Source organism: Mus caroli, unplaced genomic scaffold, assembly GCF_978045245.1.
Source record: "Mus caroli unplaced genomic scaffold, Mus_caroli_1 scaffold_14, whole genome shotgun sequence".
In the NCBI taxonomy this organism is placed as follows: domain Eukaryota; kingdom Metazoa; phylum Chordata; class Mammalia; order Rodentia; family Muridae; genus Mus; species Mus caroli.
Window position 1 is genome coordinate 79,835,297 of NW_028227269.1, and position 9,977 is coordinate 79,845,273.

The 9,977-nt window shown below is 47.0% G+C and overlaps 1 protein-coding gene across 2 annotated transcripts in view; it reads right to left on the reverse strand.

Annotated features, from left to right (window-relative positions):
* Slc8a3 (solute carrier family 8 member A3) overlaps positions 1-9,777 on the reverse strand; it is a 133,418-nt gene extending 123,641 nt beyond the window's left edge. For both annotated transcript variants that reach the window (XM_029484916.2, XM_021178775.2), the window contains exon 1: positions 9,287-9,777. The gene's annotated coding sequence lies outside the window, so the exon portion shown is untranslated. The remainder of the gene's footprint in view (positions 1-9,286) is intronic.
* Positions 9,778-9,977: the final 200 nt, after the last annotated feature.

A 9,977-nucleotide genomic window follows, 5' to 3' on the forward strand; every position in this document is an offset into this window, starting at 1 on the left:
CAAGTATTTACAATAAAGTATTGCTCTATAGTAGGCAAGCATCTGACCTTCATGGCTTCCTATTTGCTTTCCTGCTTTGACAAGGACAGTAATCTCCATCTACATAAGGATATTTTCCTTTTACTGCTCTCTCTAAACTTGCCATTTTATACTTTTACTGAAGATAGATAAAAATAGAGTCCTCTTATCTTCATAGGAAAGGGGTGCTGCTCATTTGTTTAGAGCAAAATGTATTTCTAGTTACATCTCTTTTCAGACATATCAACACAGACCATCTCTTAATCCTGGGATCTTTTGGTCTACGCATTCACTCACAAACTCTGCCTTTTATGCAGCTTAGTGGTGTGATACAGGTTGGCTTATTGTGAGAAAATTAAACCTTTGTTCTAAATTTCTTTTTCCCCACCCACAAACTAAAAAACAACAAAAAAAAAGTAAGTTCTAAGAGAGCTTAGGGATTTTTATATGAGATTACTGTATCCACATTACCTAAATTAGTGTCTAGCATATAGTAGATGCTTAGTATAGATTTATTGAATGGATGTGCAAAAATCTTAGTAAGAATCATATCCAATGATTTCCCCAATCCTTGGCAATGTTCAGCTGGAGGTTGGAGAACCATCTGTCAGGGATTGTGTGAGCAAAGATTTCCAGATTTGAGAAATATGAACAAAAATATAGTCCTCCTTGAGAGGCACACATTGCGTTGGAGCAAAGTGACAGAAAACTGAATAATTAGGACAAAGCAAGTACTATACTTGGGAGTACATACAACCCTGTGTCAAGAAAGTTGGAAGAAGAAAGGGTTAGAATGGCATGGGATCACCGGGACCAGTTCCATGATCCAGCTAACATTGTATCTATGACTTGAAAACTGAATGGGAGACAGCTAGATAAAAGCCAGTGTACTGTCAACATGGGAAGCAGGACGCCCATGCTAGAAGGAAGGTGTGGAAGCTTGAATAAGCACTGTTCCTTTAGAGAAAGGCAGACAACATGAAAACAGCCGTGGAAGTAGGTGGGGTATCTCTGGAATCCTTGAACGCCTGGCCAAAAAACTTGGGCATCACCTTGGAGAATATGAGAAGCAATATAGGTGGCAAATTTTTTAATCAGAAGAGAGATAGGATTAGTGTTTCTTTTAGATAAGCAGTCTGCAGTGGTAGCAGCATGGACATCTCCATAGATGGACAAAACCAGGGCCTACTGGAAGCAGAGGCCAGTTTAGACTCTCTTGGCACTAGGGAGGAGAGGGAGGAGAACCAGATGCTGAGGAAGACATAGGTTTCAGAGCAACCTAAGTAGAATCAGTCTAAGCTAGAGAACAGTACCAAAAAGGTGACAGGGAAAGAAAGGAATGAAGCAAGAAGCTCATCACATCAACATCTTCTCCATCAACACGGATGAAGCAATGCTCCTCTGGCTCAGAGATTCAGGCTCAAAGAAACAGAAGCTGGAGGGATTGGCACAAAAGCATCCAAGTCATATGCCTGCTGAACTTAGGACTTTATGGAACATTGGACAAATAAGACCAGCAGGAGTTCTCAGCTCTCCAGGAAGAAGGCAGGAAGTCCTTGGAACTGAACCAAGGCACAAGTGTTCTCCTCAGTCTAAAAGAGGTGAAGGGCTGATTGTTGATTCAATAACCCAGATATGATAAGCCTTGGAGGTACACTGATAGGAGATTGCCTGTCTCCATCCTCAAGGAGCTAACAGAAGTTTACACAAGATCAGTATCTAAATTCAAGCAAAAGGTCCAGGGACTTAAAAAAAATTATTGGAGACATCAGAGAAGGGGTGGGGTTGGACATCCCCTGTCTGTCAAAAATAAGAATGTAGTTCATACAGAAGGAACTAAATCTATGAAATATATCCCTCCTAGGAAGTAGTGCTAGGAGGATTTTTTTTTAAATAAAAAATGTTAAGATTAACTCAAAGCCAAGTCTGAGTACAAGAAAGCTTTATTCTGGTTATTGATTCATGGGTAGCAGGTGGTAGTGGTTTGGGTATCTGTTGAGTATTCATTGTGTGCCCATCAAACTTGAAGATTCTTTGAGGATCATGCTGCCTGCATGTGTTCTCTGATATACATGGTACAAACATGTGTCACACTCTGGTCTAACCTCTATCCAGTGAGAATTATCAATGTGTCACACTCTGGTCTAACCTCTATCCAGTGAGAATTACATACTTTGCTTTGCCTACTGCAACAGAATGACAGCTGCCAATCTTGTCCCATCCCTTATAATCTGCTTCCCACAAAATAAGGTGATTTTTTTTTTCTAAGACAGGGTCTTCCTGTTTAGCTCACACTGGCCTTGGACTTCCTATCTTGTTTTAGTCTCCTGGTGCTGGGTTTATAGTCTACTGCTACCAAAACCAACCAGAAATGTCTTTTTAAAATATCTACTGCAGAGCTCATGCAGTTCCTTGCATCCCTGCTGTTCTGGAAACTCTTTCCTCTTCTAACTATGAATTTTCTGACTTTACCGCCTGTTGATACCATTTAAACTCCAGTAAGATAAGGTTACCTAATGTTTCTTTAAAAGCTAACTATGGATCTAACTGTGGATATATCCACATATGTCACTTCTTTCACTTCATTCATGTCTCAGATGCCACCTTCCTTGCCAGGATCTCCCTGCTCATCCCATCTGAAGGTAGTCCTTCTCCTGGACTCTTTGTCATATCATATTTCATATCTTTCATACCACGTATCAGTTTCTGAACACATTGTAGGTTTTGTCAATTTGGTTGTTGGCTTATCAAGGAATAAAAATTCTATTTAGGCAAGGAATGTGCCCTCTCCATTCAGCACAGTGCATCAGTCTAGCATAAGGAGGGCTCAGTAAGTATTTATTGAATGAATGAATGATTATAGTACTAAGTGATTCAGAAACCATGTATATTGAGAGGGGATATCCAATGCTCCTCCAAAAATACTAGAAGAACCAATAGAACCACGTGGTTTTGGAGCATAATCTAAGTTCAGATCAACACAGTTCCCCTTCTGAACTCTAGCCCTCTCTCCTGCACCTCCTTCTAGAGGATGTGATAACGACAACCAATATTTATACTGCATCATTTATTCAACAAAGGTCTAGCCAGTTGATGTGCCAAGAGTTTACAAAGGCTTCCTTCCTTGAACGGTCTCTTTTTAGCTTTCTTGTGAGGGTGATCACACAGATGAAGAACACAGTCGACTGCGTTCAGTCAACTGCCAAGGTTTCTACACCAGCAAGTATGGAACCAAAGCTAGACCTTCCTCCTCTGACTACAGAAGTCTCCTTGCACCAGGCCTGAAGGAATGCATCAGATGAGGAAGGGCCGAGAAAAAGCCATCCCTGAACTGGAAGGATATTGGGATAGAGAATAGATTTGTGAGAAACATAGCACAGCCTAGAGCAGGTGTTGCTTTCCTTCCTGCCCCTGGCTGTTTCAGAGAGTCCACTTCCAGACTCTAGTGTTGATGTTACTCATGGAGAGAGTGCTGACATCCTCTGACTCGTGGCTGAGTGGTACAGGGAGGCTGGAAAATACAGTCCTTCACATAAGTTTTTAGACTATTCTCCCCAAACTTGATTCATCTTAATGCCATTTGAATTAGCTGAAGATTTAAACTGTTGAAATATGGAATTCAATCATATCATTGCCTAAATGAGAAACAAATGGAGTCTGACAAACAGTCAGGATCATCTTTCTGAGATATAGTTGGGGCTTCTCTCATACAGTCAACTCTAGTGGTGTGTGGCCTCCCTTTCACAAGGAACAACTTCTATTTGCTGTCTTTGAAGCTGTGCTCTTGGTCTTAAATCCCTTCATGATTCCCTTTAAGTTCACCCCCACTTCTGCCCCTTAGTTCCTTCTGAAGAGCAGAAAGGCACAGGGACAAGGTGGTTCTTCCAAGGAGTATGGTGATGTAGGTAATGTGGGCGGAGCTTATGGAAGGAGTATGGTGATGTGGGTAATGTGGGCAGAGCTTATGGAGGGAGTATGGTGATGTAGGTAATGTGGGCGGAGCTTATCGAAGGAGTATGGTGATGTAGGTAATGTGGGCGGAGCTTATGGAAGGAGTATGGTGATGTAGGTAATGTGGGCAGAGCTTATGGAAGGAGTATGGTGATGTAGGTAATGTGGGCAGAGCTTATGGAAGGAGTATGGTGATGTGGGTAATGTGGGCGGAGCTTATGGGAGGAGTATGGTGATGTAGGTAATGTGGGCAGAGCTTATGGAAGGAGTATGGTGATGTGGATAATGTGGGCGGAGCTTATGGGAGGAGTATGGTGATGTAGGTAATGTGGGCAGAGCTTATGGAAGGCCCCCAAAGCACTGTTTGTACCAGATTCTTAATATTTTACATAGATTTTAATGTGTTCCCCGCCCTACGGGGAAAGAAGTGTTGAGGTTGAAAGTAGATGGTTGGAGCATGTGGGCGCCTAGAACACTGCCAGTCATTTTGAGAAAGCCCTAAAGTTTTACAATAGAAGGCAACTAGGGACTGCATACCGAGGACGATCAGCTAATATTCATGGAGTATGTTCAATTCCTAAAACCGATGGACATCCTGTTGTAGGCAATGCACAAGGAGCTGGTGATAAGGCATAGGTACAGGGAACTAAAGGCACAGGCTCTAGGAACATCCTGACCACCAAGGGCAGACTGCCCAGAAATGATGGAGAAAAGGAAAACTGGGAAGAGGCAGATTCTTTGAGCAGTAGTGGATGAGAGACCATAGGAGAGCTCTACCCACGAGGAGTCCAGCAAGGACACTTCTAATGAGCTAATGGTCAACGCTATCTGTTGGAGGTGAGTATGGGGTGAGGGAGACGATGTTCTCTATAATTTGGAGGGTGAGAGGTCCTAGAGTGAAAGCTGGGAAGTGATGATCAATTGGGAGACAAGGAAATAGAATAATGATCATGCTGTTTCAATCATTTAATAAAGGTAAGGCAAGAGGATGGTGGGGAGGGGAAAGGGGACAGGCAGTACTCTGTTTAGAGAGGGGTTTGTGGAGAGGCAGGATTCTGTGTTAAAGGAGCAAGATATCCCAGATAAGAGAAGGAGTCCAGTTTAGGAAGAGAGTGGCTGCTATCAGGGAAAGAGATGGGGATGGGGGTGTTCCTGCTCCTGAGAGTAGTGACAGGGTAGAAAGAGGAGCTGAGTGGAACAGGTTCGATGCAGAGAAGGAGCGCTGACTGCATCAGTCTTCTCCTTTCTACACGGCACTGAGGCTGTCTCCTCTCAAGGGATTTAGAAAGTACCATCTGGAAGCCAGGGTAGAATTTAGCTTCTAGTCCCACTTCCGGATCCAGTCCTTACATGACCTGGCACTGTTGTGCACCAAGGACCCCCTTACTTGTAAATCCAAGTGGCAAGTATCTGCTTGGCCTCTTCCATAATCCGTCAAGGATGAAATGAAGTAGTTTTTTCTTAGTAGGTGTGATTCTATGAACACTAGCCAAGTATCCAGGATCCTACAGTTTGATTTATCCACTCCCCATACAGTTCTTTAAAGAAGTCTCTCTTCATACACATGTGAGCTTTTAAATCTAGAAGCCTTGCTCCATGGTCTCTACAGATTTCCTATAAATGTAAGTCCTTCTCATTCTCCTTCTATATCCTCAAAGCCCTCCCCATTTCTCATAGCTCTGGGTTTGCTTTGTTCTGTGCTCAGGAAGCAGGTCTTCACCTCTACAGCCATTTCTTTCTTGTGAGGCTTCTCTGCCCAGGGCTGGGTTTACAATGTCGATTCAAGACACACGAACATATGAACTGTCCAACATAAACCAACCTTATTAAAGAAAAGTAGTGGATCGTCTTCCTTGAAAGGACACTGTAGAGCTAGAGAGAGCCACTAGGGACTAGGCTCATAACCCAAAGTACAAGAACAGTCAAGTTTGTACATGAAAACAGAGAGAGGAACTCCTTTCTCCACCAGCCCACTTGGGGATCTAAAGAACTCCCCATTGGCGCTACATTCCAGTTTCCGCAAGTTTCTGCATATTGTATAAAAGAACAATTGGATCCTTCACTTCTGGAGTTAAAACCTGCCTAGTGCCTCACTGGAAAAATGTCATGCAATTCCTTAGCATGGAGTGCAAGCCCTTACAGCTTGACCCTGCCCCTTTCTCTTCTCCCAGCTTTCAGCCAAGCTAACCTGAACCCATCCTTCCTTTTTGGCTTAGCTGTTCCCTGAGCCTCAAGACCTGGAGGAGAGGTGATCATTTCTATTTACTTCCACTGATCTGCCATTGCCACTCATGGGGCAGAAATCACTTTATACAGTAATTGCCTAAACACTGTTTGCTTGTGGTTGCTAGAATGTATGTTTATGAGGAAAGGAGCCATTTTATTTTGCTTGCTTCTGTACCTAGCTCTTGTCTGGCAGAGTACGTGCTTGCTGGTTGCTTGTTTGTTCAATAAATGTCTCCCTGAGAGAACAAGTGAAGGCTCTGTCTTTTGGAGAAAATATTTCACCCTCTAGGCAAAACAACGGGGCTCAAGTGAGAAGAATTTCCCCTCTCTACTTATCAAACTTAGTAATGTGAAGAGAAATCAAGACGGTGATGTCTTCCAAATCCTGACTGTGGGCAATGGATGTATCACGCAGGGTGGGAAGCAGTACCACCTATGCCTATGGAGAATACCCATCATTGTGACCAGACACACACACACACACACACACACAGAGAGAGAGAGAGAGAGAGAGAGAGAGAGAGAGAGAGAGAGAGAGAGTTCTGTACAGGAACAGAGGAGGGCTGTGGTAAGTGAATCTGGCTGTCAGCTCATGGAAGGGCCCAAGGTGAAAAGATTTTATTTTTGTAGTACTACAGATTAAATAAACACCCTAATCAGATGCTTCACCATTGAGCTACAACCTTGGCTTTCTGCCCCTCCCCCAAACACCAATTGTTGTTGTTGTTGTCAGTGATGAGATCTCACTAGATTGCCCAGACAGGCTTTGAATTTATAATCCTCCTGCTGAGATTACAGACTTTTGCTGCCAGGCATGGCTTGATTTTACAAACAGAACAAAGCCAACAGCAACAAATCAGTTGATTTGAGAAAACTTCTCTCCCTTCTCCTACTGGGAGTAGAAGACATCCCGGGTGGGGAAGAGGTAACAAATCCCTCTGATTCCATTAGTTTAACCAAACAATGTCCAAGGGCTTACTCTATGCTGACTGGGGACACAAGGATAAGCCTTGGGGATACAGTGTGGATAAAGGTAAACCTTCTTTCTTCTCTTCCTGGAGCTCATTGTCTAGAGCTGAGCTTCCCCTCCCCGACCGACCCATCACTCAGTCACATCAGTAAAATTCAGTTCCATTTTAGATCACTTCAAAGTTGTGGGTTCAAATTAAGGATGTAGGAAATAAGGAAATCTAGCCTGGTCAGAGAAGGAATGGAAAGCTTTCTTGGGTAAGGAATGTTAGAGGTGGTGGGGGAAGAACTATAAATAGTCCATGGAGAGGGCCTTGCATCATGGCCTTCTGGTCTTCAAGTAAAGAAAGAATTTCTACAATCAAGTGTCAGTTATGCAGGCTCTGCTCAGGCTCCTTAAACACAAACACACACACACACACACACAAGTATAGTTCATATATTTTAAGAGACTTGTGTGATGCAGTGCAGACCCAGGGTGACCAGTCCCCATCCAGTCACCCATAGCTCTGGTCATTAACCATCCTCTTTTGCAACACTGCAAGGCCTCACTGTAGAGGCAGCTTCCTCTTGAAGTTAGATGAGCCAGCCAGAGGCTGCCAGCAGGGTGGGAAGGTGGGGAGAAGGGCCCCTTCCCAAGAGGTCACTGGCCCCTACTTAGTGAACTGATCCCCCACCCCCCACTTCAGGAAGAGCATGGCATGGCCGCTATATTTGTAAACCCGAGGTAAACAAGAGCACAGCTCAAGTGGATGGGGCACAACAGCTGTGAAAGATTAATCACAGGAGCTGCTGCAAGTCACCAGGTCGCTGGAGGCCTGCAGGCTTCCCTTTGGGTACCACACCAGAAGGCTGATGTGTTCCCACTGTGCAGCCACAGCCCTCCCCCTTTGGAGGTTTCTTGACCACCCAGGAGCTGGGCACCTGGTGCCCAGCTGCAGCCTACGGCTCTGATAAATTGCACCCAATTTCAATCTTTCTGCCTGGGAAACCTTAGCACCAAACATTCAGATGCTTGTTTGTTAATTGCCAAAAGCGAAAGAGAAAGAGAGGGAGAGGCTAGGAGGCAAGCAGTGAGCAAGGAAATTTACAGCACTGCATTAAAGGCATTTGTTCTATCCCCTCCCCTCCCCTCCCCGTTAAAAATAAAACACAAGGAATGAAAAAGAAAAACTACCTCCTCCCCTGAACCCCTCTAGCAAATCCTGTTCATCCTCTGACCCAGTGTGGCTCAGGTCCTCAGGGCAGGTCAGCCAGGGCCTGCAGAAGCAGCCTGGCCTTTAAAAGAGGGCTCCTGCTTGAGAGAGAGAGAGAGAGAGAGAGAGAGAGAGAGAGAGAGAGAGAGAGAGAGAGAGTTGAAGAAAGGAGGGGAGCTTAGTTATATACTTTTCACAGCTCTCCAGGCAGCCCTGGATTTCTCAGATCACTGGGTACCTCTTGGCCAGAGAGCCCTCCAGGGTTGGAGGGAAGGGGATACAATGGGGCTGCGGTTATGGGCCGGCAGCGATGGAGTCCCGAGATTGGGGTACGTGCATGCGTGTGCGCGCATGAGTTCCTCTGTGTGTGTGTGTGTGTGTGTGTGTGTGTGTGTGTGTGTGTGTTGCGCGCGCATGCGCGCGTACGCTGAGGGAATAACGCGGTCCCCCTCCTAGCCCCAGAATTCGGTGGGCACTCAGCTCCAGGAGCTCACACGCCCTGACACCCGCGACACACACACACACACACACACACACACACACACGCACCGCCATGAAGCTTCCTCATTGAGCTACCCCGCCACTAGGTCATCCAACCCAAAACAGGACTGTACACACGTTTCCAGTACTATGGCTCACAGGCATCTCTCGCAGCACCCCCAGCACTCTAGCTTAGACGCCCTCCCAGATTTTCCCCCACTACACCGCATATACAACATATACTTTCCCGGGCACCCTCCCCCACTTTTCTGGCACTAAACCCGCCGCAAGGCAGCGCATACGAATGATCTTGAGAAATAACTTATCATGATTCTTTTCCACCAGGGACCCTCTCGGGAGCATATCAGGCTTGGGATCTTGGCAGACGTCCCCTGCCTCTGCGGTCCTCCAGGGCTTGGGGATTGTGGGCTCATCCCATTACTCACCGGTTCCCCTCAGCCTCCAGAGCTCGATGGGCAAGTGAGGCGGGCTAGGAAGGTGCACGATGCCCGCGCCGCCCGGCTCCTCACGGGCCGCAGCGGCTCATCGCCCCCGCGGGCTGCGGGCCGGCTGCAGCGGCGTCCAGGGCATGGCAGTCCGCCGCGGCTGCCGGCCGGAGCTCTTGGGCTAGCAGCTGTCAGGGGGCTACCAGGCAGCGCATCTGGAGCTCGATCGCTGGGGCCAGGGCGCAGGGCGCGTTGTACAGACCCTCAGTGTCCAGCCAAGGAGCAGAGACTGCCCGAGTGGCCCAAGCAAGGCCCGGAGTCCCGGCCGCGGTCGCCTGGGGATCCCTATGGGAGGGGTGGGACCGGGAGCAGCGCGGCGCGCCCTGGCGGCTCGGAGGGACCCCGGCGGGGGCTGGCTGCCGCGTCGCCCGGGCTTTCCCCAGGCTGGGAGCGCGCGGCTCAGCCTTGCCCGCTGTCACCACCGGAGACGTCTCGGCCTCGCCGCGCTCAGAGGGGACGAGCGTAGGGGCTGGTTTCTGGGCGAGCCTAGAGCTTTGCCCATTAAGCCTCCGCAAGGAGCCAAATCCAAAAGCCAATCTCCAAGCCTCCAAACTCGACGTCACCCTATCAGCTGGGAGACAGCTACACCGAATGACAAGCCGCGCATATTTAGCCTCGCGAGCGGAGGGGA